This window comes from Anser cygnoides, chromosome 3 (assembly GCF_040182565.1).
Source record: "Anser cygnoides isolate HZ-2024a breed goose chromosome 3, Taihu_goose_T2T_genome, whole genome shotgun sequence".
Lineage (NCBI taxonomy): Eukaryota > Metazoa > Chordata > Aves > Anseriformes > Anatidae > Anser > Anser cygnoides.
Genome location: NC_089875.1, coordinates 13,114,036 through 13,141,300, shown reverse-complemented (window position 1 = coordinate 13,141,300; position 27,265 = coordinate 13,114,036). Strand labels below are relative to the sequence as shown.

The 27,265-nt window shown below is 42.0% G+C and overlaps 1 protein-coding gene across 2 annotated transcripts in view; it reads left to right on the top strand.

Moving 5' to 3' along the window:
• The window catches only part of COMMD1 (copper metabolism domain containing 1), a 78,064-nt gene that overhangs the window by 21,615 nt on the left and 29,184 nt on the right, over positions 1 to 27,265 (top strand). The window lies entirely within an intron of this gene.

Below are 27,265 nucleotides of genomic sequence, written 5' to 3'. Positions count from 1 at the left end.
GATTTTGTAATATTTTGGTAGCTTATAGCAAAGCAGTACCTGTATTAGGCATGTGGAGTATCCCCATGCAGACTCAGTGACTTAACTGTGTGGCTCTACCAAGGCCAGAATGAAAGCACAAATAAACTGGGATCCTGCTGAGGTGGTATATGTTGTTGAAAGTACTTTTTTAGTTCTCTTTTCCTCTGTCTTTGAAAACTTAGCCTTCTTAAGTGCTGATCCTCCTCCGCCTTCCCCTAGTGTGTCTCTGCAGTGACCAACAACACAATAATGGTGTACGTTTTTAGTTTTTTCCCAGCCTCAAGAAAAGTGGAGTTTTCTGCTCAGTATCTTGAGAAACAATTATATTCCATTAGTAACAAATCGAAAAGGGGGGAAAAAAAGGTTATATGAGTAGATTAGAGTGAGTACATTAGTGAGCAAGTGTGAAAAATACCCACGTATACGTAAAAACAAAGAACCAAAACAAAACAAAAAACACCACCTAAACTCAGAACCACGGTTGTATTTCTTAAATGAATTCTGTGGGTAGTGACTCCTGTTTTGAGATTGTTTCCCCCAGTAATGCCTTATTACGGTAACATCAAACAGCAAGTACATTTGTAATTCTTCCACTCTGTGCAGAGAAAGGGGATGTGAAGATGAAGCAAGAATAGATGCTTCTGAGATCTTGTTGTTTCTCGTAACAAAAAGCCCTACGACAAAACCAGAAAGAACTATTTTAGCAGTGTGGTTTCATATTTCAAACATACCAGGAAAAGCAGTTGTGTGAATGTGTTTTTTGAACAACCAGTGGATGTAACTTTTACCTCCTTGGCTGAAGACAGGGCAGTAGCAAGCTGTCAGTAAGTCTGACATTTGGTGCAAATAAGGGTATTAGAGACTGGTACTTAAAGAAATAATCACGGAATAATTAGGGTTATCACCACGTGAGTCATTTTTTTTTTTTTTAAGGAGCTGTTTTGCATAACCTTTAGCTTAGGGTTAAATAGGTTCTCTGATGAAAAGCTTTCAGCAGGCTGCACCATTGCTTGATGGGCTGGGACAGGGCAGTTGGGGGACCCTCAGGACCGAAAATAGCAGCAAGTGGTTTGTGAGGTCAGTTCATCCAGCTTTCAGCCTCTTCCCATGTGTGCCTGGGACTCCTGGGAGGATGGAACTGGAGACTACTACTATGGGGTGAACAGGTTGTTCTTGCATGCTGGATCCAGCCCCCGGATTTGAAACTCTTTCTACCAGGTTTTATAGCCTTTTTACGTACTCCTGATCGTTAGCACATTTATATCTGTTCTCAATACCAAGTTTTGTAGCACATCAAAAATAAATACGCTACTGCCTTTCTGAAACTTGACTGAAAGAACATAGTTTCTGAAAGGTAAAAACTGTCAGTCACAGATGTAATTTGGTGAACAGTGAAGATATGTTAGATTTGTAGAAGAAAGCTGGCTGATAATTCAGGAGAACAGTATTCTGAATAGACCGTTTTCATTTGGACACTTGATAACAGGGGAGTATACAAGTGCATTGATGTGTAGTGAATTGGCATTAATGTTTCATATGTTTCAACAGAAGCGAAGAAGTGTTTGGTATAAAATGTACCTTTCCAGACTTTAAAGTCACTCTGATTTTTCTCGGTGTCTCTGTCTGGACTGACACCCTGGGGAGTGTCTGCTCCTCCTGCTTCAGTAAGTAACCTTGCTTTCAGCTTGCTACCTCTGAACTTTAATCAGTCAACTCTTCCATGATGGAAAGAAAGAATATGTATGTAAGACCTAATGTGGCTAGAGAGGGGCAGTTTCAAGTGACTGGTTCATAAATAGGCAAAGTTTACATTAAGTATGTCAAATCTTGTGAATGTTTTCTGGTGGAACAGAGATTTTTTTTGGTTTTGTGTATTCATTATAACTTGTATGAATTAACTTTTACCATCCTGTAGAAGAAAACTGAACCCTTAGTCCACTTAAAGACACTTCTGATGAGAAACATTCATTAATATTGGCGCTCCAAAATCTGGGAAGTTTTTTTATGATGTGTAACTTGCAGTTTGAAGCCTTCAGTGAAGATTTTAGAGTGACATTTGAAGTCTCCTTTATATTGGTTATATATTCTGTATATGTCCTGGTTAAAAGGAGATGAATGTACTCGCTGTGATGAATACTCTACTTTGAAAGCCCCTTTTCTTTAACAATCCGACTAAAAGAAATCCTTAAATAGTTGCACTTTAGCCTGCCTTTTCCTTTATCAGTTCGTGATATTTGGCACTCATCACTGCCAGTCATTTCTTTTCTTTTGAACAGCCCATCTGATTTTTGCACAATGGTTTTAGCCATCTCCATCTCTGTACCTTGCTGATTTAAGAAAAAAAAAAAAAAAAAAAACCTTCTGTAGCTCCCTGCCCGCTTCTTTACGTCCTTTCAATCTTGTTCTCCCTCTCTGAGCATTTCTTTATGAAACTTCAACCGGACACGAATCTGCTGGGAGGGATGGGGTGACCCGGGGAGTTGCCTTTCTCGCGTCCTTCCTGCCCTGGTGGATTAACGCTGCACCGTACGGTGCACCTTGGCTGCCGCACCACATCAGGTTACTTGCAGTGACTTCAGTTTCAGTTGCTGCCTTTCAAGTCACAGATTTATATCTGACCTTGTCATTGATAGGAGAAAAAAAAAAAAAACAGATCTGGTTTTGCACTTTGGCTTGTTATTAAGGTGTATTTAAATTTGTTCTACGGACTTTGTCATTTTAGATGTGCCCTTGGGAATGTTTTCTTCCCACTGGTATTCTGCTCTGATTTGTTGGCAGTCTTTGTTGTTGTCCATGTACAATTGGAAATCAATAACAATAGGAATATTTTACCCAGCAATTGTTGCTCATCGTGTATACCTGTCACTTAGGCCCTCTGGCTAAGCAGACTGGCACTGAAGCAGACTGCTTGTGTCACAAATGCTGGAGCTGCTCTGCTGATGCTTCTCTGACAATCATATGCTATACAGAAAACTGGAGAGCAGCGTGCATGTTTTCTGTTTCTCAAAAGAGATAAAAAAAAGTTTTAGGTAATGCTGAAGACTGGTTGCACAGCTGAGGGCAAAAATGCTGAGAGCAAACGGTGCGTTCGAGTGCTTTCTTGTCACGAGCAATAGACCTGGTCAGCGTGAGGACTCTGAAAGACAGATTTTTAAGGAGGTCATCATTTTTTCCGTTTTCTTCTTTCTAAGCATTAAAGGGCTGGGCAAAATAATTGAATTTTACTTCCTTGCAGTGCTATATATTTTGCAGTCTCATACCTGAGTGTTGTGGTTTAACCCGGCTGGCAGCTAAACACCACACAGCCGTTCGCTCACCCTCCCCCCTCCTTCTCTGGGATGGGGGAGAGAAACGGGATAGTGAAGCCGGTGAGTTGAGATAAAGACAGTTTATTAGGACAGGAATATAATAATAACAATAATAATAATAATAGTGATAATGATAATAGTATTAATAATAATAATGTGTAAGAAACAAGTGATGCACAATGCAATTGCTCACCACCCGCTGACCGATGCCCAGCCTATCCCCGAGCAGCCGGCCCCCCACCCCGGCCAGCCACCCCTATATATTGTTTAGCATGACGTCAGATGGTATGGAATACCCCTTTGGCCAGTTTGGGTCAGCTGTCCTGGGTCTGTCCCCTCCCAGCTCCTGCTGCACCCCCAGCCTGCTTGCTGGCAGGACAGAGCGAGAAGCCGAAAAGTCCTTGGCTTGGTGTAAGCACTGCTCTGCAACAATTAAAACATCAGCATGTTATCAGCGCTCTTCTCATCCTAATCCAAAACATAGCACCCTACCAGCTACTATGAGGAAAATTAACTCTGTCCTAACTGGAACCAGGACACTGAGAGTGACCAAGTGATAATTAGCGTAATTACTGCTCTTGGCTTTTACAGTTGGACTTATTCACAGAGTGGGTGTTTTCACATTCCTTTCTTTTCAGTGTTGAAATTAGTGGTGGTCCACGTAGTAGCACTGTTATTGGAGTTTTCTAGGAAGTTAAGCACGTTTTGTGGGCAAATAGCATTTTCTGTGCTACTTTGACATCATGCTTGGTATTCTGCTTCGGGATTCTTCATGAAAGACTTGAGGAAATTGCATCAGGATTATGGATTAGAAGTTTTTTCCTTCAATACCTTGTGTCAAAGACAACATGAGGATTTGCATTTTTTCCCCAAACATTGTATATCTCTTCTCTTTCCTGATTTTAAAACAGTTGTATCCATCTGACAGAGGTGTCATAAAACTTAGTTAACGGTATGCATGAATACTGCTGGTGAGTATTACTGTATAACCACAGCATGTTTTGAAATTGGAACAATTTCTTGCAAACTTAAGGACAAAGAGCAGTCTCACATCCCATATCATTTTATGAAGTATGACATCCTCATTATAAAACAAGCATTTTTTAAAAGAATGGGCCAACATTAATAACAGATTTTGATAATATAGAAAATCTACTAATATTTTGAATGTCACTTTAAATTCTCACCAATTAGATAAATGCTTTCTGATTAAAGGACTTAGATGAACCAATCTTTTGCCAGTGCAAGAATTTCTTCAGCAGATGCTGAAGAAATAACTGGTGACTCAGAATTTACCTGAGGTGTATTAAATCTGCTCTCTGCTAATGGTTGGGTCCAAACCCTAATGATTCAGAGAGAAGCAGAGAATTCAAAATGACCATAGACAGTTGTCACATGTTCTTATGTGGGAGGTGAAATGCTAGAATTTTGAAGGTCAAAAAATTATGCTCTGAAGTTTGAAATCTGATCAACTTTTAGTTTGTAAGACTATGAAGACTTTTTTTGCTGTTTTGCGAAAGAATGAGGTAGGTCCCAAACTACACTTTTGGGACACCAAAGCTGTTTTTGACGTGTTCCTTGTGTGTATTCCACAGAAGTTTAGATGAAAATTTGCATCAACTGTGCTATAAACAAACAGTAAGCTGAATTCATACACATTCACCAATATTAAAACTGAACGTGGTTTCACAGTGTAATAAAAATCTTAGGATTTAGCTTCTCCAAATCTCATTACCTTGCCAGGATTACAGACTGAATGCCACTGAGGGTCTGCTGGCGCTGTGCATCTTTTTGTAAGCACAAGTCTGTGAAAGACTTGGTTTGCTCAGGCTGCGGTTATCTCCAGCAATAGATTTTCCTGCTGAAGCAAGATCAGATTAGGAAGAAGTCATGAGTAAACCCATGCTGTGGGGAAGGAGGGATTGTGTCTGCGCTGGCTTTTGTCCCTGGACACGAGATGCAAGCACTCCAGGTCAGGCTGCTTCATAGATGTTGCTGGAAATAACTTCAGGAAGTGGACTTGCAGTCCTTTTTGTGTAGGATGCGTTCTGAGAAGACAGATCGCCTTTTGTAGGACACCAGAAGAGATGCCTACTGAGATAAAACACAGCTCTAGATACCCTCACTGCAAAACAAGGGCAGTGCGGCCTGAAAAGGGGAAGGAAGAGCAGCCACCAAACCATTTCTCCTTTCCAGCCCTAGTCTGTTTTAACCTCTGTAGTGGTTAATGTTATTGGAGCCTTGTACCCGCCAGAAGTGGGGAAGTGCAGAGTCTGAATCGATCACTTTAACCGCACCAGGCTCGATATTTTTATGTGATTAAAAATATGAAATCCGGTAAGTAGAAGTCAGTGAAAAAAAATCACCTTTGCGACCAGGACGAATGTAATCACTTGAGCTGTTGTTCACCTTGGGAATCCAGGAGCCGGAGGGAACAGTTACATAACGCGGTACGGCGAAAAGCAAATAAAAACCATAAAGGGCAATGGGTCGCTTGGCACGGAGGAAACTGGAGCACAGTTGGCTTACTTAACTCGGTTATTTCTTAATCCTCTGCGGGGTACCCTCTGTAGTCCTTCGCTTCATCAGTCTGATTTTTGTCACCTTCTCCTGAAAGCCAAGTGAAATTTGGTGAATGAGAAATAAGAGCATTAAATTGAGATAGTAGTTAAATAATTGTCCAGCTTTTACACTGTATATATTTGACTATATTTTCGTGTGTACCTCATCAGTTCATCCTCTATGAAGCAAGCAATGTTCCTAACATCGAGTAACTCTTGATATATTTTATGATTAGTGGTACTTACAGTTTCGATCTTCGTTTATTTGTCCTAAACTTGGCTCCTATCAAAAATATTTATGTCTCGCCCACTCACATACATTTCTTGTCAGCTGTTCTTCCTCTGGAACTGGATTTGCTGAAGTACTGAAATAGAACAACGTACGTGAGACATAAATATTTTTGATAGGAGCCAAGTTTAGGATATCATGTTGGGAATTTATGATTAATTGAAGGTTACCTGTATGAAGATAGATGTTATAGTAATGATGCATATTTAATGCCTTTCAACCTTGAAATACTTTACCTTGGAATACAAACTATGATGAGTCCGGGAAGAGGGCAGCTGGATTCAGGAGACGTGGCTGTTGAAAAATGTTTTCAGCGAATTCGTTTTATCCCTCAGCTACACCTTCTTCTGGAATTGGTGCTACACATTTATGTTTAGTTAGAAGGACTTTCCTTCTTCTCATCCTCCCTGTTCTCTGCCCGTCTGCTCATGGCTTTTCTGCAAATCCTCACCCTGTCTGTCTGCCAGCTACGTTCTGCCAGACCAGGTAGGTACTCCTTTGGCACCATGCCCTCAGCTTACAGCCCTTAAATCTTGTTTTTGTTCCGTACCAAAAGCATTGCTGTAACTTTGCAACCTTTTATTTGCTGTTCCTGCAGGGCTGGGATAGGTTACCTTATGGCATTGGATGCTCTGAGATCTTCAGGACTCAGCCACGGCTCACCTGGTCTTACGGTTATGAAAGTCCTGCTCTGAGCAGAAGGCAGGGCTGGGGATATCTAGAAAACCCTGCCAACTAGTGTTTTGGAGTCTGTGATTTCCAGAGTAACATAACTGTGAAATTGGATAAAGTCACTGGAGTCAGACATGCAATTGGAATCTGTGCTACAACCTTCCTGAGTATTTTTGGGTTGAAGCAGAAGGGTTAGTGCTCTTTGTGTAATTCAGTCGCTGTATGCATTTTGGTTCCTTCTCTGTTCTCTGAACCTCACATGGAAGTTTGAGCCAGTGTTTCTGTTGCTTTTGTACTTCATGCATACAACAAGGGTTCCTGTGTCACTAATGAGCACAGAGGATGGCTGTGAGCTTCCTTGGTGTTTCCTCAGGGCTTCGCATTAATTCAGAGACGATAAATCGCATACCCCCCCCCCCCCCATCACCAAATGTCTTGTTTGGTTTGAGGCAGGTTAGCAGGGCAGCTAAAGCATGAACCTTGAACTACTACTGTCATGTAAGTAATAGCAGGTGTCTCCACTGTCCCTGCAATGCCCCTTCCTTCACTACAGGACACAGATCTGTATAGAGACTGATTGCAAATACACAAGTTAAAGCACAAAATGCAGCATGTGGAGTGGCAGCATGTGGCTGCATGACCAATGCTTGGCCCGTGTCATTGATTCTTGGCTTACTAAAAAGCAGCTTACAGTGCAAAGATGGTGTCCATCACCTGTTGTGGTCCAGAGAGATCATTTACTGGTTTAAGACCTCCCAGGGGTGACTATATGGAGGTTGGTAATTAGGTTTGGCAGTGCCCACCTTCTGTAGAACAAGCAGCATGTGGTTTTTGGGTGAATGTGTTCTGTGACACAGTTTCTTTTACAAAGGGGAACATGGTTGAAGGACCAAGATTTGTGATCTCCCCTAGCTTGTTTTTAATCAAAGTTGAAAGTTTTTCTTGACACACACCAGAAAATTAAAAAAAAAAAAAAGAAAAAAAAAGAAAAGGAAATAAAGAAAGTGGGCTAGAATTTTTGCTGGATGGCCTTTATACAGCAAAGCAACTGGCTTCCTTGTGTCTTAGCATGTTGTGTTCAGTGTTGCTGGCCATCTGCACTCTTCAGAGCACTCGGATGTCAACATCAGCAAGTGATTTGTTCTTAGAAAACTCAGCAAAAAAAGGAGTTGTTATGAACGTAAGTGCCCATTACATTGGCTGACAAAGCATCTTGTTTTTACAGGCCTAGCCTGGCCAAGTACATTTAAAATTGTTGTTTTTGCCAGTTGGCCAGCTTTCCCACTCTTGACAGTATGCCACATTGCTGCTGAAAAGCTCTTTGGAGATCCTTCCAGGTTCGTCATGGTCTCTCTTGAGATCCCTGAACGTTAGTGTACAGAGATGTAAATAAGAACAAGTACTTCATTTATTTTAATTAGGAAGAGCTGCTGCAGGAGAAGGTATCAGAAGATAGAAAATTGGAAAGCTGGTACATAATTGGGGTGAAATACTTGTAATTCATACCCTTCTTTGCTGCTTAATCCTTTGAATTATTTTTATTCTGTTTATACACATACACACACGTACACTCTTTAAAAAAAAATTGGAGTCCAGCTTTGGCTGTGCAAGAATTAATCCAACAAAAAAAAATGCACGACAGCTAAGCAAAATCACTCCAAACTGTACAATTAAACTTGCTGAGCTTCTCTGAATGTTTTAGTTTTTTTGAGGGAAGAGTGAGCCTGCGTCATTTCTTCTGAGCAGCTTGTATGTTATCTGCCAGCAGCTTTGCTTTTTCACCTTTACTCACAATTTGAATCGCCACGTGGCGAGGCCTTCTATTAATAAACTAGGCAGCATAAGGCATGGGCGGCAGGAGAATGCAATTCGTAGGCAGTTCTCACAGCACAATCTTTTTGTTGAGGAGATATTTATCTTCTAATATCTAGCAAGCTGTGGCTTTCTGTCCCTTTAGCGCCTCTAGTCATCTGTCTTGTCCTAGTTAAAAATGGAGGAAAAAAAAAGATAAACATCACTGCTATTTTCTTTTTTTTTTTTTTTTTCCTTATCATTCCCATTATAAAATTGCTAACTGAAGGATTCGAGTTGCAGCTGCTGGAAATTGTTGGTATACAAAACTGTCCTTGGCAATCAGTAACTGAGCATTGATGCTGCAGTATCTGTACTGCTCCCCGTACAGAAATGTAGTTAATCAGCACGTGAAATGCTTGGAAAACTAGTGCCTTGTCTCTATAAAAGCAAACTCTCATTTCTTCTGAAGATGTTGTTACTGCTATCCGTGCATAATACTAGCAGCGATACCTAGGTTATCCTAGATGCCAGGAAAAAATAAACTTTGGGAGAGGCTTTTGCCCCTTCCCGAGGGAGTAGATTAAAGCTGCAGGAAGCAAGGCTCTTTTTGCAGACACTGACTTCCACATCGTTTAGGTCAGGTTTTTTAGCAGATGACTGGTGGCAGTCTGCACTGAAGAAGCTCCAATACTTTGTGTGCATTTGCAGATTCACTTACCTCATTTCTGTGTGCGTATTTAATGGATTTGTCTTTGTGTACCTGAGTACGCTGGCCTCTGCTTCACCTTGCTAATAACATTGACCAAAAGGAAGCAATTAAAGAAAACTACCACTGAAGAACACATGCCAACCTCAGGTAGGAGTTTTGAGTTAGTGTTTTATTGCAGCATCATGGACTTGGCGTTCCTGAACCTTGCTACCTGTTCTCACCATTGTTACCCCACTAGTTACGCATTTACAGAGTTGAAAGTGAAACGGTTGAGTGAGTCCAGCTCAAATTAAAATATTTTGTTCCCTCCCCATCCTTTTCTTTTTTCCCTAAAACTGTTTTTAGTGAGCATCAGTTTGCCGAGAGGTCAGGGTAAGAGCAAAACTGAGCAAAAGAAATTGAGAACTCTGCCATCTTTTAAAAAAACATTCTTTTGAACTCATATGTTCAAAGGATCAACCATTTTAAACATTTGCTAGCATTCTCTTGAACATGAGAAGTACATCAGCTTGCTTTGAGCACAAAGGATATCCTCCAGTAGTGCCAGCCTTTCTTCAAAGAATGCAGGTGTCTAATAGAAAATGAGAGACGTGGCCAACAGGCGTGTTCGGTATTGCGGACGCAATCTGGAGAAGTGTGGAAAAGGTGTCAGATTTGGAAATGATCTGAAATGGTACCTGGAGGTGGAAACTTGGGAAGGTTGCAATAGCAGTGGATTTGTGGTATTTCAGACAACAGCGTTAGTTTACTTTGTTTCTAGGATATTTCTCAGTTCATTACATTCACGATGGTCATTAAGTATTTCAGTCCAATTTATTATTGTCTATTCTCCAATTATTTTCTCCAGTGGTGGAGGAAGTATGGCGAGCTGAACCACAGATTGTGCTGAGTTGTGCAGCGATCCTAAAGTGTGAAAGCAGCAAGGAGCAGAGCTGAATAGCCATGCAAGTCTTAACTCAGTAGTCACAGCTTTAACAATTTTTTTTTTCCATTTAGTGGTTACAAGCTGATTTCTCCCAACAATTTCATCATCAAAATAGCTTTCCCTGTCTCTTTGTGTGCCTCTGTTCATTTTTTTTCTCCTTTTTGCTTGTTTCAAGAGTACTGCTTCGAGAGGGTAGCGTGCTAAAGCACAAATCTGCCTGCATTTCTCTGAAAGAAAATGGTTGGGAGGAGCTCACTGGGGGTGCTTGGGGTTAAAATATTCTCATTTACCGCTTCAAAAGTTCTGGAAATGACTGCTTTGAGCATAATTCCAAGAACAAGTCCTCTTCAATCAGAAAGAGATTCTCATTTTAACTTATAAAAGATACTGAACAACCCTTTGATTAGGAAAGCTCTATAAGCTGTAATTTTGCAGAGACGTTGACACAACTTTTTTTCTGTCCTCCTTTCAAATTGTGAGTTGCAAAACTCCACAAAGATAATCAGACATGCAAATCTTTGATATATTTTTAGTTCAACTCACTGATGTATATTCATTAATATGTTAATAAGACAATGAAAGCATAATTTAAATTTCATTTGCTTAATTTGGTTAATAAATGCTGGAAATATAGTCCCACATTTAAAAGTAAAAAGTTCTCTTAAGTCACAATGATCATCTAAAACCTCCTTTTAGTGACAGAATTGCTTTTTTACCGTGACCATGCTCGACCAAAGGATCTGAATTCTCGTCCTTCTCGTATCCGTGGTCACATTCCTGACAATTTAATTGTAATAAACTGCACCAATGGAAAGCTATTGAAGATTGTGGCATTGTAACTTGAGTTGCCAAACAATACTAGGTGGAGTTAGATGGGCAGATCCACATGGACAGAGCAAAGTTTCCATGCGTTCAGACATGGCTTGGCTCCACCAATGCAAAGCAGTGATACTCTCTCCCTCCATTTAGTTTGCACTGGCCTAACCAAATGAGATACTGGCAAATTACTGCTGGAATTAAAATAAATTCTCTGACAGCTTCTGAACCTTCATTGAATATGCAGGGCTGCTCTAATAACTGTTTCTTTCAGCCTGTGAAGTGATATTTGAATGCTTACAGGCAGTAAACTTCAAGTCAAATTGATTCCATTTCTATTGAATCACTCTCAAAAGTGGAGCTGTGCTTTAAGTGCTATTATTATTAAAAAAAAAAAAAAAAACTTTCCATTTAACCTGTAAATATGCCACAGGACTTGAGAAAATTAGTTTGATAATGACTTTTTTTTTTTTTAAGAGTTCAGCCTGGAAGGCAGCATCTTAAAAGAATGGAGGAGCCTCTAATGGATCGAGTTATGCTAGTCTGACTTATTTGGTCTGAAGTAATGAGGCATGACAGATCATGAGTGCAACGCATCATTTTCAAACCAATAACCCCTTTCAGAAAATTACATTTCTGCTCTAAGCAGTCATTTTGAATTATCTACAGCTAACTTTAAGCCGCCTGCTTTTATGGAAATGGAGCACTTGCGTTTCCCAATAAATATCAGCGCGGTGCTTAGAGGCTGCTATCAAGTACGACTGCCTGGGAAAAGCTCGAGTCTGATCAAACTTAATTACATTGGAACCTGTGTCTGCCTACAGATATCTTGATTATATAATGAGAACAAACGTGACACTTGGCAGAACTGGCTTTTGTGGTACCTGCTGCTGTGAGGACTTGAAGAAGAGCTGTTGGTTCATGTGCTGCCTCTTACTTGTGGTGCAGGCACTGGCACCAGCGTCTTCTGGTGTCATGTCTCTGCTGACTGTCTCTTTCTACAACAGGAGAAAAGATAATGATTGAATCCAGTAGACTTTCATGTGTACTAAAATTTTGTTGTTGTTGTTGTTTTTTGTTCTCCCACTGTGGTCTTCAGGTTTGTGGGCCTGAAGTTTGGCGAGGTAAATCCCACCCAGGCTCTGAAATGAATAATGATTAAGTGGTGGCTTGACAACAACCCCTTGGACGAACAGTATGGGTAAAAAAAAAAAAACACCTTGCTGCTTTGTTCAGCTCAGGGCAGCTGGGCAAGCTGCTGGCTCAGCCCTCGTTTTCTAGGAAACAGAACCAGAGGAGAAAGGCAGCTCCTCCCTTTACACGGGGGTAAAAGTACTCGGGTGGATGTCATCGAACCCTGTCAGCTGGAGCAGTGCTGGCTGCTGGGTGACAGCGACCTGCTTGGGTTAAATTGAAACTCTCAGCGTAAGGTGAATGCGAGATATAAGTGAAAGGACAAATAAAGCCTCTTTAAACGTGTGGCTTTTTAAAAGCTGCATTAAACAAGCATTGAGTTTCAGAGCAGAAGCATTTACAAGTTTAAGCATGCCAGACACAACCTGTGACAGGTCTGGTGCTGATAAGCAGTGACCCAAGAGCACTGAAATACCATAATTATCTGAATATTGTTTGTGACCTAGCTGCTTTGGGTCATAGCACTTTCCTCTGCAAACACATTGAATCGAGCTTAGGGGACACCAGGGAAGAGTAAACAGGAGGAAGACAATATGCCCAGCTAAGAACAAGGCTCTGAACCACGGCGGACAAACAGATCGGTTTCAAGGACCTAAAGCTGCTGTCTGCAGTGGGGGGAGACGAGGCTTTGGGCACCGCTTCTCTTAGCCAGGGCATTTTGGAAGAGGGCTTTTGCAGCTGAAGGTGACTTGGATGTTTGTGGTGGCAGCTCTTGCTGCAGGAGCGGCTGCAGCCCGCACCAGGTTGGGAGCAGGAGAGTGATACTGTGCCCCAGGACTGGGACACGACCTTGGCTTTTTCCCTTTCTCGTGTATTCCTTGCAACCCTGTGCTTGCAGAGCAATGTGCAGAGCTCTCCACCAGCTCTCCTAGCGCCCCAGGGAGATCCCAACCTGCCACCTCACTCACAGGGCAGCATGCAGAGCTCCGGGACAGAGGCTGAGTGCTGCAAGCGTGCTTACATGCAAACTGGGCCAAAGAATTCAGCTCTTGGCCACGGCCTTGGGTGCGACTTTCGATGCTTACGGTGCTCCTGGTCAGCCTGGCTGGTGATCTCCCATCAGAAGGGAACGTGCTCTCCAGCAGCCCCCTGTGTGCTGCACCGTAGGGCTTTGTCCTTCAGGCAGGGAGCTGTCAGCAGGGCTCATCCTTTGTCATCTCATTGCCTTCCCCATTTGGCGTGCCCGGCTTGGATGCGGTTCCTCTGCATGCTCTTTTTGCGCCCTTTGCTTGGCTCTGGTTGTGTGTTTGTTTTCTCTCCCCCACGGTCTCTGTTTCATTCACTGCCCGGGATAATAAGGGGCTTGTTGAAAGGGTGCTGTTAAGCAGTTTGTCGTCTTCATTCATTCTCACTTATTTATTGAGCATTCTTTTTCAGTGTGATTTGAATACAAATTTCTTCATGGCTTATTTTAATATTTATTACTGCGGAGGTTATACAAACCATCTTACTGTCATAAAACCCTCATAAATACTTACTAGTTACGACGGTGTTACAATTCCCGTTTTGGAGATGCAGAAAACATAAATATAAGGATTTCCACTAATTTTGGCGCCCTGTTTAAAAAATGCTCAGCCTCAGTTTCCAGGACCCTCAGCCTTGATAGCACAGCCAGAGTGCATTTCTGGCTGCACACCCGCAGCTGTGACGGACATCGGTCCTTCTGCAAATCCAGCCCCAGGTGCCTCGGACCAAGCACGGAGAAAATAGGGTGCACAGGGAGTGACCGCCTGGGAGAACGTGGCTGGTGCTACTTCACGGGCTTCCCTGTGACAGCCCGTGTTCCCCAGGGCATCGTTCGGCTGCTTAACCGTAAGACCCTTCTTTCTCTTCCTGCAGTTTCCCATCTGCTCCACTCTGCACCTTCCAGCTCCTGCAATGAACGAGCCTGGGCGCACCGCAGATCCCAGCCTGCCTCGCCACACGGCCCCGGTTCATGGCCGGCACGCCGAATGCTGTGGTTTGGTGGAAAAAAATAGGATTGGGTCCCATAGTGACAGCCTGCGTTGTGTATGCAAAAGGGCAGGAGGTTATCGGAGGTTGCCTGGCAACTCCAGTTCCAGCATCTTCTGTATTTTACAAATTTTGGTTTGCAGTGCTTGTGTTCCTCGAATATAGTTGATCCTCTTTAAAAAGGGTGTTGAAAAGAGGGTTTTCTTAAGGGTGCGTGCAGAAAATCCTCGCTTGGATCTCCTGTATGTACACAGGAACCTCTGGGCAAACAAGTTTACTTAATGGTTCCATGCAAATAAAGGCAGAATATTCGTGATATTCATGAGCCGCTGGAGAAAATATTCCTGGGTTTCTTTCAGCCAAAGAATATCCGAGATGGAGGTCTAGTGGAGCACATTAATGCATCCCTGTCAAAAACCTGGCTTTTAGTGCTTTGCTCCTCTTTCCCTGTTGTTAGAGTGTAAGTAAAATGCCACTTTTATCTCGAGTGGTTTGCCTTAGAGACTTGTGCTCTTTGTGAGTGCCTCATCCTTTCCCTATCATCATTTTTTTTTCCAAATGTGGAAGGGCTAAGCAACGACACTTTATATATAGTGAAGTGTAATTGTGATTATATTGGGTACTGTCTCATCAGTGAAGTGAATCTACAGCTTAAAGAAGGGAGTAGGTAAACACGGAGAGAAGTCTAAATTATAGCAGTGCAGTGGGGTGCCTGTCATACACCGGTGCTTTTTGAAACCAGAGGCTGCCCAGCTACAGTCCACATAGGGCAGGTGCTGCCACTTTTTTCCTTGGCTGAAATGAGTATTTTGGCAGACGGGGAAGCGAGGCTGGAACCACGCTGTAAGACAATTGGCCTCAGACTGTGTTTGCACAAGGAGGTGTGTGTTGTTTTCAGTAGGAGAGAAAGGTAGCTGTGTTTGGAACAGCTGCCGAAGGTTGTTCAAGGTGCAGCACGCCAGCATGCAGGATTTGCTGCGAGGACACTCTGCTGCTTTTCTGAGAGATATTTTTATTTTTATTTTTATTTTTTGCTTTGTCATAGTTGCAGAGCACAGCTCCTGCCCCAGGTCAAAGCTACCCTTGCTTCACCTGGCAGGATGGGGACTCTCCGGGAGAAGGCATCAGTGTGCAAACTGTCTGCACTTGTGGTGTCTCCGTGTTATTGTAGAGGCCAAGGTGGTGTTAGGGAAGCAGTGTATTCTTGCTCTGTGTGTGCATTTTCTTCTTATTATTTAATTTAAAGCAGTATATGAAATCTTCCTTTCAAACTGCATGAAACCCCTTGTCTGTGGTTTTTCTTCTGTGGATTTGTTGGAGCGAAGTGCAGTACCGAAGTAGAGCTTTAAAAAACAAGGCTGGAGCCTATAGGAATTTCTTGGCACCCACATACTCCAATATATTCTAAACAATAAGCTTTATTGCGTAGGTATACATATTTGAGCTGTATAATTTTGTTCGTAGTGATGCTTATACTGAGAATCAGCTTTGAGGAAGACACGAGCAGAACCCAGGCTTGTTACTTTGGAGGTTTGATGAGCAATAGTGCCAGGGTCGGGCAGGGGGCAGCATAAAAGTGAGCATGTTTGCATTGCAAGCAAGCTGTAGTGAAATTGCTTCCACGAAGGTATGCAAAACACTGTTAAAATTGTACTCCAGCCTGTACAAACGATACTGCGCGCTGAGGCTCCGACATGTGGCTGTAAAGCATGTGAGGATGCTGGGGTTTTTTTATGACTTTTTTTCTCCCTTTGGACTAATGGATCATGTGGCAATCTCAGCTTCAAACAGGATGCCATTAAGGGCTTTAACAGATTTACCAAGAGAATCAATTGTGCATTCGCTGGATGAAGTCTTTGGGCATCTCATTAAATGTTAGATAACTGATGGGTCATAATATCTTTTTTTTTTCTCCCTCTGTACTTCATCTGTCATCTGTTTGGAGCCTGTACAAAAGTCTTCCTCTTTTGCTCCCTAATTCTAGTTAAAAAAAAAAAAGGACTTATTTGAAAATAAATTCTGAGGACTGAAGATCAACATATGAACAGACGGGCCCATTTACTTAGAGAAGACTAGCTCTGTATGTTGCATACTGAAATAGATTTTATTTTTATTTTTTCCTTTCCCCGGTGGTTAACATAATTCACAGTACGAGCATTGTTCATGCAAAGCGCCTGCTCAGCATCCTGTTGACACTTGATATTTTTGACAGAGGCAAGGGTTGGGTCAGCAGAGCGGACGGAACATGATTTCTTGTGCTGAAACCAAAAATGTTCAAATCTCTTACACTTAATATTATGAAGACATGGTTTGTCTATCGTTTCTTTCTCCCCCGCTCAAGCACATCTTTCCCTCTCAAGTTTGCTGTTGAGACTTCAGACTTGGCTGGTGCTAACGAGAGGCAAACCAAGCAATGAGTCAAGTGGTGAGGAGAAGATTTGGCCTTTCTGGATCAAAGCGAAGCACATCACCGATATGGTCGGTACTTCTGGATAAGCAGGAGGACTTTTCAGGTCCATGGAGGATGTGTATTTGGATATCGAAGTGCTAGCGTAACAACCTAAACAGAAAAGGTACGTCTTCTACAATTAGGGGTGTTACATCGCCAAAACGCTGCCTTCATGCGCAGCAAGTACTGCACGGCATGGTTAGATTCATGTGCTCATGGGAAGAAAACGTTACGCTTTGCAAAGCTCATGGAATGCCCCTGTAATAAATTCTGTTTTGTTTCAAGTGCAGTCTTCTATTTGCATAAAAGTCTGGCTGTAACAGGCCCTTCTGGATTTTCCTGCCCTTCATTTTGTTTTGTCTACCTTCTCACCTCTGAGTTTTTCACTCTCAGCTGAGAACATGGCACTATAATGTGTTGGGTGCTCTTGTAACTCACCTCCTCACAAACACACGTGCTTGTTGGTATGCGGACTTTTATGGTTTTTTGGAAACCTGTGTTTAAATGATCGGTAGCTGATCACATTGAAGGCTGTGACTTGCTGCAATTGGATTTGCCAGGAACAAGTTATCAGCTGCTGGCATCCAGGCAAATTTGCAGGGTGGACAAGGAAATAGCCAGAGATAACCAGGGAGCATTTCTTCTGCGCTTCCTGCAAGGCTAGGGAAATCTAGCCATTTCAATGGAAATCCAAGCCGCTAGAAGTAAAGGCACTTTACTTACAAAGTGTGTTTGACACGTGTGAATGCCAATGCTATCAGCGTTTACCTTTGTTTGTTTGTATTTGTTTCATATCAAAACCATCCAATGCAGTTAGTAACTTTGACGTGGGGAGTAGTTTGTGGCATAGGATGGGGTCCGGGTGGTTGTTTCCGTTCTGGCGATGGAGATGGTGGCAATGTGGCTCTCAGCATTTCCTTATGAAAATTACATTTTGCAGAGAGATTTGTTGTAGCACCTCTTTCCTGTTAAAAGCTCTCCTCTCTTTTTGTTTGTGTCCCTCCTCGTAGGTGTACAAGGAAATGGAAATCCTTCATTTCTTTTTAGATGTGGAAGAGAGAGGGAATTTAGTCCATTATGCCATGCTTGTGAACAGCCAGCTCCAGTCCTAACCTTACAAAGATACTGTCATGTGGTGTATCTGTGAATCTGCAAAGATTTTGTTTTTCCTCTAGCATATTTTATTTTTTCTGTTGCAGGTGGTTTAAACCTGTTTGGGATGCTCCCCCTTTCTAATAATTTGGAGGTCAGGGAATGTTTTTAAAAAGCAAAGCAAAACAAAAAGCACACGAGGGAGTGGGAAGGGGAAAGTACATGCCGTTCTTAAAGTGGCAAATTACTGGTGTAAGTTGCTTCACCCTGCAATTGTTTCATTCCCATAGACTATGAACCCAACTTTATGAGGTTTCCTGAGTGCTAAAGGAAATAATGGAAATAACTATATTTCTCTCCCCCAGTGGCAAGGTCTCTTCTCTTGCAGGAAGGAATGTCTTTCTTCGGGCCCTTGCCTCCCCTTTCTTTTTCCAGCCAAGGAATCTGGAATTTAAAAGGAAGCCTCAGAGCTTATCTTGTTTGAAACACCTCCACCTCTGGATTGCTGTCATTGTCATTGTGGCAGCGTTGCAGTCAGGTACCATGGTGATCTCAAACCCTGTCACACTGCCTGCACGTACTTGTCAAATAATTTTTGTAAGTGTTAGATTGCATCGATTCCAAGATGATTAAACAACAGTCATGTATAATTCCCACTGCGTTGTCATGCTATTTGTCTTAGAAGAAATCCATCTTTAATGATTTGCTTAGTGCTTATCAGTGCCTGTTATATTTTTCCTGCTTTAGCTTGAAGGAGGACAACTTTTGACAGGCATAGGAATCTGTCTGTGTAAAACCATTGCTCACTGAAATAGAAAGGGACCCCGCCTTTTAGGAATTTTTTTAAAATGGTTACTGATAAGGAACGCTTTTGTACTTCTACTCTGAAAGCAGACATACAAAATCATGGAATCGTTAAGGCTGGAAAAGACACGGTAAAAATTACACAGTATTGTCCCAACTTTACGAGTTTCTCTCCGTTGTTCAGGAAGCAATTCTTAGTGGTTTTGTTCTAAAAAACAAAACAGAAATTCCTAAAACACAGAAAAATGTATTGCATTTGGACCTTAAGGTCTACATCCACGAGAGCAGAACTGACTCAAAATTGTGTTTAAATGTTAACTTTGGGTAGCAGGGGGGTTGTAGTGACAAACTTCTGCAACTAAAAGAAGATTTAGTCCCCTAGCTCTGCTCCTTTTCTCTCCCAAAAACTTACTCATTTTCTTCGCTGGGATAATTTTCTGCCAGGCTAGTGGACAGAATCCACTTAATGCTTGCAGAAGTCTCCAGTGATCACCTGAACTGGCACAGGGGAAACAACTGCTTGTACGAGATTTTGGGGGCTGGAGGAGGAAGAGCTGCGTTGTATTTCTTCAGGGTTTTCTGGAAAGGGGGAAAAGACCTCTGGCTATCTTGCGTAACTCAAGGAGGCTCTGCTGGAAACTTGCTCCAACTGGTATTGTTTACAAGCTGGCCATGATGGTCCTGATTCAGCAGGTACGTGATTCGGGTGGTTCATCCTCTCTCTAAACTGGCAGTTCTGTAATTACTAGTTCTTCCTGGCCTGAAGCGTAATTTGTTTTCAACAAGCAAAATAAGCTAAGAATTTATTTTGGGGTCTATTAAGTTTGGTAAACTCAACAAATGAGTTAATGAAAACCTGAACTGCAGAAGCATACCATAATTCTTTTCTTTCTTTTTTTTCCCTTCTGTTTCACGGGTCACATAAGGACCAAGTGGCAAGAAGCTCTAAGAACTAACAAACTGCATACCAGGAAGTTGGGATTTAAAAAAAAAAAAAAAAGAGAGAAAGTTAAAACCACCAAACCACAAAAGAAAATCTGTTGAGTGGGATAGCTTTCTTCTGGGAGAACTCTAAGAATATAAACATCGAAACACAGAAAATAAGATTCTGCAGTATCTAAATAGCTTGTCATGTTGGCATGACAGAGGCTAATCCTCAGTATCTAAAGTAAAAGGGATCTTTTATTGATTTTGGAGGAGGTTACTTGTTTCTGATCTCAGGATTTAAGATTCAAAATAGTTGGTTTTTTTTGTTTTGTTCTTTTTTTGTTCCTTCTAAAAGAAGGCCACAGGCATGTCACCATGGGTTTCATGAAGATAATTCTATTGAATTTCACAGAAAGGACCCTGTTTTGCTGTGGCCTTATGAGGAGCTTAAAAGAGTGAAGCGAAGTCATATTAGAAATAATCAGATTTGTAACTTAAGAGTGATCTAAAAAAAATAATAAACCAGATGCCAGAATACAAAGAACCAACTGAATATAGCAACACATGAAATAAACAGTGTGCCATCGTCTAAAACACTTCTCTCCAGTGCCATTGGAGAAATACCTCCAGAGTTCAGCCCTCTGTTGTGTTGGCTTCAGTGAAATTACCGCGCTGATTACAATATGAAGAACCAAGCATTTCAAATGACAAAATAGCTGCTGACTTCATGGTGAAATAGCCTCACGCGGAGCGGTATCTAGATGTTGGCAGCCCTTCTGAGTCACCCTCCCGTGGAGCTCTGCCAGAGCTTGCCATGCCTACCTGGGTCAAGCTTCCTGGAGCAAAGCCCTTGGGTTTTTTTGTTCACCCAAAGCTCTGTCTTTAAGACTGCCCGTGCTTTTTGTAAAAGAGTAGAGAGAGAGGTCTAGCTGATGGGTCGCAGGTCCGTTTTTGCCAGTGGTTTGTAATTAACTGAGGAGACGTAGGTGAAATCTGGCAGTATCAGTTGTGCAGGGATGTTGTAGCAGGAATTTTGGAAGTGTTGCACCGATATGTTTGCTTTCAAGAAGACTTCAGTTCTGACTTCTCTGTTTCATTACACTGCATGCCTCTTTTTCTATTACCCAAGGGCTTGTGATATTGTCCAAAAACACAAGTTACAGTGAAATCAATGGAAATACTTGGGTTTTAGTTCTTTCCCTCCCACCTGAAAGACAGGATTATTTTTTTTTTCTTGCTTTTATGGGTCCTGGTACACATACAGTCCTTCTGGCTGTTCCTTACAGGTTGTTCATAATGGGAATAGTTTCATGGGGCTTGTATCCTGGGTGCCAGAGATACCCTTGGCCTGATGGACCAAGGTGTAATGGGCCATGTGATCGAAACAGTGAAGAAACCAACCCCAAAAAATAATAATTTAATCAAATGCCTCCAAGAAGTGCAAGGTGACAGCTGGGACGATTCATTCCCTACCTAATCTTTGGCAACTCAAATTGCTTCTGACCTGCGTGGGTGAGTTTCGTCTCTGTAGGTCCCTTGTGTCGTCAGTGGAGGGAGGGGCTTCTCCAGGGCATGACTCAGGGTGGATTCAGAGGGAAAATGTAGCCTGACAAAGTCTGGTTGCCTTCCTCAGCAACTGGAACATGATGTGAATACTCCTCAGAGGCATTCATTCTACAAATATTTGTAAAATACTGTTGGTTCTTCACCTGGCGTCTCAGAAAGCCACCTTCCAAGTTCAAAGGATGCAGTAAAGAGAAGTTTTTGTGATACTAACACATGCCTTTGCTGTCTGTCCTTGGAGAAGATTACCATTTGTCATCTTTTCCTATCTTGCCTCTGCTCAACCCTGACTCTCCCCAAACATGTACACACACCTCAAGTGGCAGCATTTTCCTGCTGCTTTTTGGTAGGTTGCACTGCATATAATCTTTTCTTTACCTAGCAGTAAGAAGGGGGTTGAAAGGAAGGGTGTGCTATGAAAGGAATTTTTAGTGAGGTGTTTTTTTGTCTCGTGTTATCTCACTGGCATTGTAGTAGCTGTGCTTGTAACATCAGCCTTAAATAAAAGCTGAGAGTTTGCTGGTTGTTACCCTCTGGTGCTGGAGGAGTCCTGTTTCTTTCCACTGGTTTGGCTTTTATACTTTGATTTCTCAGACAGTTTTTAAAACAAGATGGAAATTCAAGATGAGCCCAATTTTATGATAAAGGTTACACATTTATAGTAAGAGAAATAATGGAAAGATAAGATGCTTTTCTGTTTATAAAAAAAAAAAAAAGAGCTGGCTGAATTGTTCCTCTAATGGTCCATATGAAACAAAACCTTCACACAAAAATTGATCTGCTGTTGCCAACAAAATGTTTCTGTGTGTCTGCAAGTAGTTTTTTAAACCTGCAACCACAGATGTGAGTGCTTCTGCAAAAACAATGAGGTCTTTAATTTTGGTTTTGTTTGGAAATGTGTCAGTCAAAAAGAGGAAGATTTTAGTCAACACTATCAGAACTCGGTAACTTTACAGAAGTATATTTTACCTTAATAGTAAACCAGAGAACGTGTGTCATGCACTTGATTATGGGGTGATTTGTAATCCAAAATATACAAAAATGCATGCAAAATATGCAAACCACGTATCAGCTAGTATGTTGGTAAGGGAACAACTCTTGCTGGGTTTCATTTTGGGGCTTTCAGTTTAAGGAGCTGCTTTGTAAAATCCTGCCCTGCAGACGATACCAGTTTTTAAAGACTTGTCAAATTTTCACATTTCAGTGCTGCCAACCATGCTGGGAAGATTGCTGCCAGGAAAACCTGTGCTGACGTCCAGCTCCCACCGCCACAGCTTTGTTTTCAGCCCTCTACCCAGGTGTTCAGAGAGAAGCTGTAGCCTTGAATTTAACTTTGCCTTCCAAAAAATCCAATTATCTGCATTATCGTTCTGTGCATGTATTTGCATAGCCAAAGAAAAACCCCAAACAGAAAAAGGTGGTGAGGTAATGGGCGATAGCTGAACAGCAGAGCCATGTGAGGATGAGCAAAGCAAATTCTTCGTGTCTGGCACTGGGACAGGGGACAATTACAGTTCGCTGGTGGTATCCCCGGTGGTTTGTTTTTAAAGCTTCATTTTTTGTTTCTGCTCTTCCCACCATGCAGAATGCTTTGTTTTTGTAGTGTTTCTGGGGAATCACAAGAAAGTAAAGTTAAATTCTTTCAGGACAAGTTCATTGTATCTGACCTGGGAAAAGAAATCTTTTTGTGCTTATCTCCAAGGTGCATTTTAAATGAAAACGGAAGAAAAACAACAAACAATGAAGGAGACAGTGTTATGTCTGTCATTTGATATTCTGCCTACTGTCACACATGCACATGCAGCAATTTATCATTGCTTTTGCAGCTGAATAATGTTAATTTAATGCCCAGAGTAAAGCATTTATAAATCAACTCTGCAAAATGTTTTTTTGTAATGTATTTTTTTACATGTGGTTACGCTCGGTTTGGCAGGGTCGCTGGATGGCATAGATTTCAGAAGACATGGGTGTGCACGCATGCACAAAGCCTGGGAGGGAAGATAAGAGTTTTTCCCCTTCGTTGTAGCATTTGTGCAGTTGTGGGTCAGATGGCACTCTCTTCTCTCAATTCCTTACAGCAGGGAAGGAGGTGTTTTGCTCCGAAGCTCAGCTGCTCTCACGTTGGCTTGCCAGGTGCCTCGTGAAGGAGGCGTAGCAGTGAGGAGGATCTGCTGAAGGACTGGAACAGTGTCTCCTTTATTTGTGGTATTTAAATTTAGTTCTTTTTGGCCTTGATACATGAAAAACACAGGCCTGATCTCTAAAACTTAGTTTGCCTTAGGGTGACCTGAATAAATAAGGCATTCAGCTCGTTCACGTGGGAAGGATTGGGTCTTCTATTGTTTTCTTGGCATTGAATTGAAGTCCTTGTTACAGCGCCCGATTGTAAAGTCATATCTCCCAAGAAAGACGTTTTTGTCTGGTGAAGTGCAGAGGGCTCAAGCGTTGCGAGCAATCCACTCCTGCCAGCTGGGCAGCAGTTGCGGACACTTGGTTTTCAACGTTTCGCAGTCAGGACTAGGCTGGTATCTGGTCAGGGCTATTTCCAGCAACTGCTCGCTGAGTTAACTCTCAAAGTGCCTGTTCTGGTTTACAAATTGCTTCTTGGAAAATGGTTTGGGACGGGGTGTGTTCGCCCAGAGAGAGGGCTTGTTTTGCCAAGGCTTCCCTTCCTCTTGAACAATTAATGTCTGTTTGCTGCAGTGAGGTTTTGAGACTCCCTGGTTTGGGTTGCAGGGAGGTGCAAGGAGATTTGCTCAGCTCCTGGTTATGTGTGCGTGGAATTGTCCTTCCTATTTCTTTAGGTGCAGATGACAACAGCAGATAGTACCCCTAACCAGTCCTAAATCCTAAAACGTTGTTTTTCATGCCATTATCTCAAAAATGGTGTGGCAGGGATTTTATTAGCAATTAGGTGTTCTGCTTTGAAGTTACACAGCCCTTTGATTTACGAGCAGTTTCTGGTGAGATGCAGAGCATTGCCAGCTTCTGAACTTACCTCAGACTCGCCTGGGCACCAGGCATTGCCTCTTCATTTAGAAGTCGTCCATGACAATTTTGCAACGTGTCTTTCAGTGATGTTCTTCCCTCTGGTTCTGCTGGCCTTAAGTCTCCCACCCATTTTCTTGCACTGCAGGTTAACACTCACAGACCCTTAGAAAGCTGTTTCCATCACTGTCCCGGGGTGGGGGTTGTTGCTGTGCACTATAAACAACAAAAAAAGCAACTGGAGGTCAGATATGCTCTCTCACACCGTGTCCAGTCATTTGTGTATGTTTAGGTTTTGATACTAGTGTTGAGAAAGAAAAATCAGAACATCCCAAAATTTCATGATCTGCTTCAAAAACGCATCCGCCAACTGTTAAGGAAAGTTTGCATCACCAAAGTTAGCGACGAGCATTAAAAATAAAGATTACGGGTTATTTTTAGCTCGTGATATTTTTTTCCAAGCCCTGGACGGCTTGCACAATGACCTCCCGGTGCAGCATGGGGCTGGCTCGAGTCCCCTGCACGAGGGCTGCCGTGCCCCGGCCAGACCCCGCTGGCAGCAAGCGCCCACACGTGCCTGGGTTGATGAGATACCTGTCATGGGGCAATAGGCTTTGTTTTCTAGGGGGGGGGGTTGAATACATTTGGGGACCTTTCTGTGATTTCTTAACCGTGTTTTTTATTTCCTGGGGGTATCCTCTATCTTTAAGGAGGGAGACACTGAAGGTGTTTGTCCAGCTGTCTTCCCAGTGCTCCTGTGAGTACTTTAACCATATGTGTGTAACCACTTGCACTTCATTTTGCATCATTTTAATTAAAAGCGTCTCTTCTTTCTCTATAATTCTCGTCTTCAGATGTTGGCCATTCTACTGGTTTTCTAGGTCTTTCTGGAGAAGTTGGAAGACACATCCCTCGCTTGCAGAGACAGTTTATAAATACTGCCATAAGTCCTGTTAAGAATCTGCTGTTAATAATTTCTGTTTCTGACAATGTATTAGTTAGAAACGCACAAGGTATGCATGTCTTTCAAAGCAAGAAATGTACAAAGTATGGAAAAGTACTAGCAAGCACCTTTCCAGGGGTGCGCGCAGGGATTTAATTAGGGTTGTTCTTTGACTATGGCTACACAAAAAGAGTCTTTCTTGTTAGCGTGTCGTCCGGTACAAGCAGTAGTTTTTGGGGCCAAAGTAAGCAAATCCAGGCACTTGGATGTGAAGTTTAGTCAATAAATATGTTATTTTAAAATAGTGTGGCAGATAGACACAGTACTCTGGTAATCTCCAAATTGAGGTTGATTTCCAGGATTTTGGGGGTCGGATGTCGATTTTGGGTGAGATGCTCAGGTCTGACAATGACACCAGCTCTGTAGAAAAAAACACGTGCAACAAATGTTTCTATGGCATATTTGGCATGAGTAAAACATTAGGTTTTATTACCAGTAAATATCCTGGTAGTGGCAGAGAGGATTTTTGAAACATGGAACTTTACGTGGACATTTAACAATACTTGGGAGAAATACAGGTTGTTAAGTGTGGATGTTTTAATGAAAAGCATCATTGAAAGGTACGGTCTTCTCGTGTGTTCATTCTGTATTTTTCACAGCCATCTGTTATTTACAGTACTTGCAATTTTGGGTTTGTTCTGGAGGTTATTCACAAAGTTCAATTGCTAGCTTCACGGGTGATGCCTGTAATCCTGTGCTTTGAGGAAAGTGTAAACACTTGATCATCCACAAACAGGAGCTGAGGTTGAACTTGTGGAATTGTTCTCTGTTGTGTTGACTGTAATATATCCTACCCTTGAAGGTGCTAGAAGAGCTCATTAACCATTTCCTGGCTTTCTTTTCTAAAGCCAAATAGCTCAGGCTGGTGCACTCCTCCAAGCTGAAACTCTGTTAGGACCCTGTAGGTTCGGTAGCTTTGAGAAAGATAAAACTGCTGTTTTTGCTCCTAATTCCTTTGGCAGGCATAACGCTTTGAGGATAATGAGGGAGTGATGCTTATTAAACTGGATTATTTGTTTTGGTCAAAACTCTCTTAAGGGCAAGCTATTTTTAGAGCTTATCTGAGGCACGAGTTAACAGAGGTGTTTTGGAGCTTATTCAGACAGGAATATGGATTGTTTTACCAGCTAATGTGATCAACTTTTTTTTTGTGACTTGAAATTTGTGTTTCATTACTCTGTGATTTTTTTTTGCGGGTCATAGTTGTGACAAGATGCAGGACGCAGATATTGAGGGAAGCTACTAAAGCAAAGTTGTTCTGCACCAAGGGAGCGAAGCTGAAAAGGCTGGGGAGATGTATTGTGCCTTTTTTCTCATTGATTACCCCAAATAACTTTGCTTTTTATGTTACAGAATATTGATCGGTTTATATAATTTCCTAATAATGCGGTAGGTCTGTGTTTAAAGTAATAATAAACCCAACCCAGATGCAAAGTCACCCTCAACTAATTGTAATAAACCTTTCATTAGCAGATTCCAGAGACCTCAATTTCCTAAATTTTAAGAACAAACATCTAGACAGGTGTCAATAAACAGGGCTATATGAAAGAAATGCTGAAGCCTTCAGGTGAAGCTAAGCTCATGTCGTATGTACAGAAGAATGAAGTACTTGGCTGCAGTCAAGAAAGGGCCCAAGCCCAAGTTGCAGGCCAAGTGCTGTCATCAAATGAAACTATGGGTTTCTCTTCTCTTCCCTTATACACTTAACCCATTTAGCTGAGATTCTCAGCCTTAATGGTTCAGGGGTGAGATTACTGGCAAGATCTTGAAAGCTAGCTCATCGAGTGCCGCATTGATTAGGATATTGAGTGTCTTGCTCCGTCAGCCTTTAACCTGCTAGAATAATTTCCAAGATGTACGAGTAATAAGTGTACTGCTTTTTGAGGAAAAAAAATAAATCCTTGCAGGTACTTCAAGGCTTGGGGAAAAACAAGCTTTTGTAGCTTCAAAAAATTGTTGGTAATGAAGACTTCAAATGGGAGTAAGATGTGTTCGAACAAGGCACTTCACATCAGCGTGAGACATTGCACTGGCACGTGCTTACTCTACAGAGGATATACAAGTTTCGAATTAATAGCTGGAAGTAATAGCAGAAGTTTGTAATCTCAGGTTTGGACTTAATTTTATATTATTTCTTTCTGCTTTTAATTCATTTGGAAACTCCACTCAGGTTAGAGCTCTGATTTCAAAAGCATGC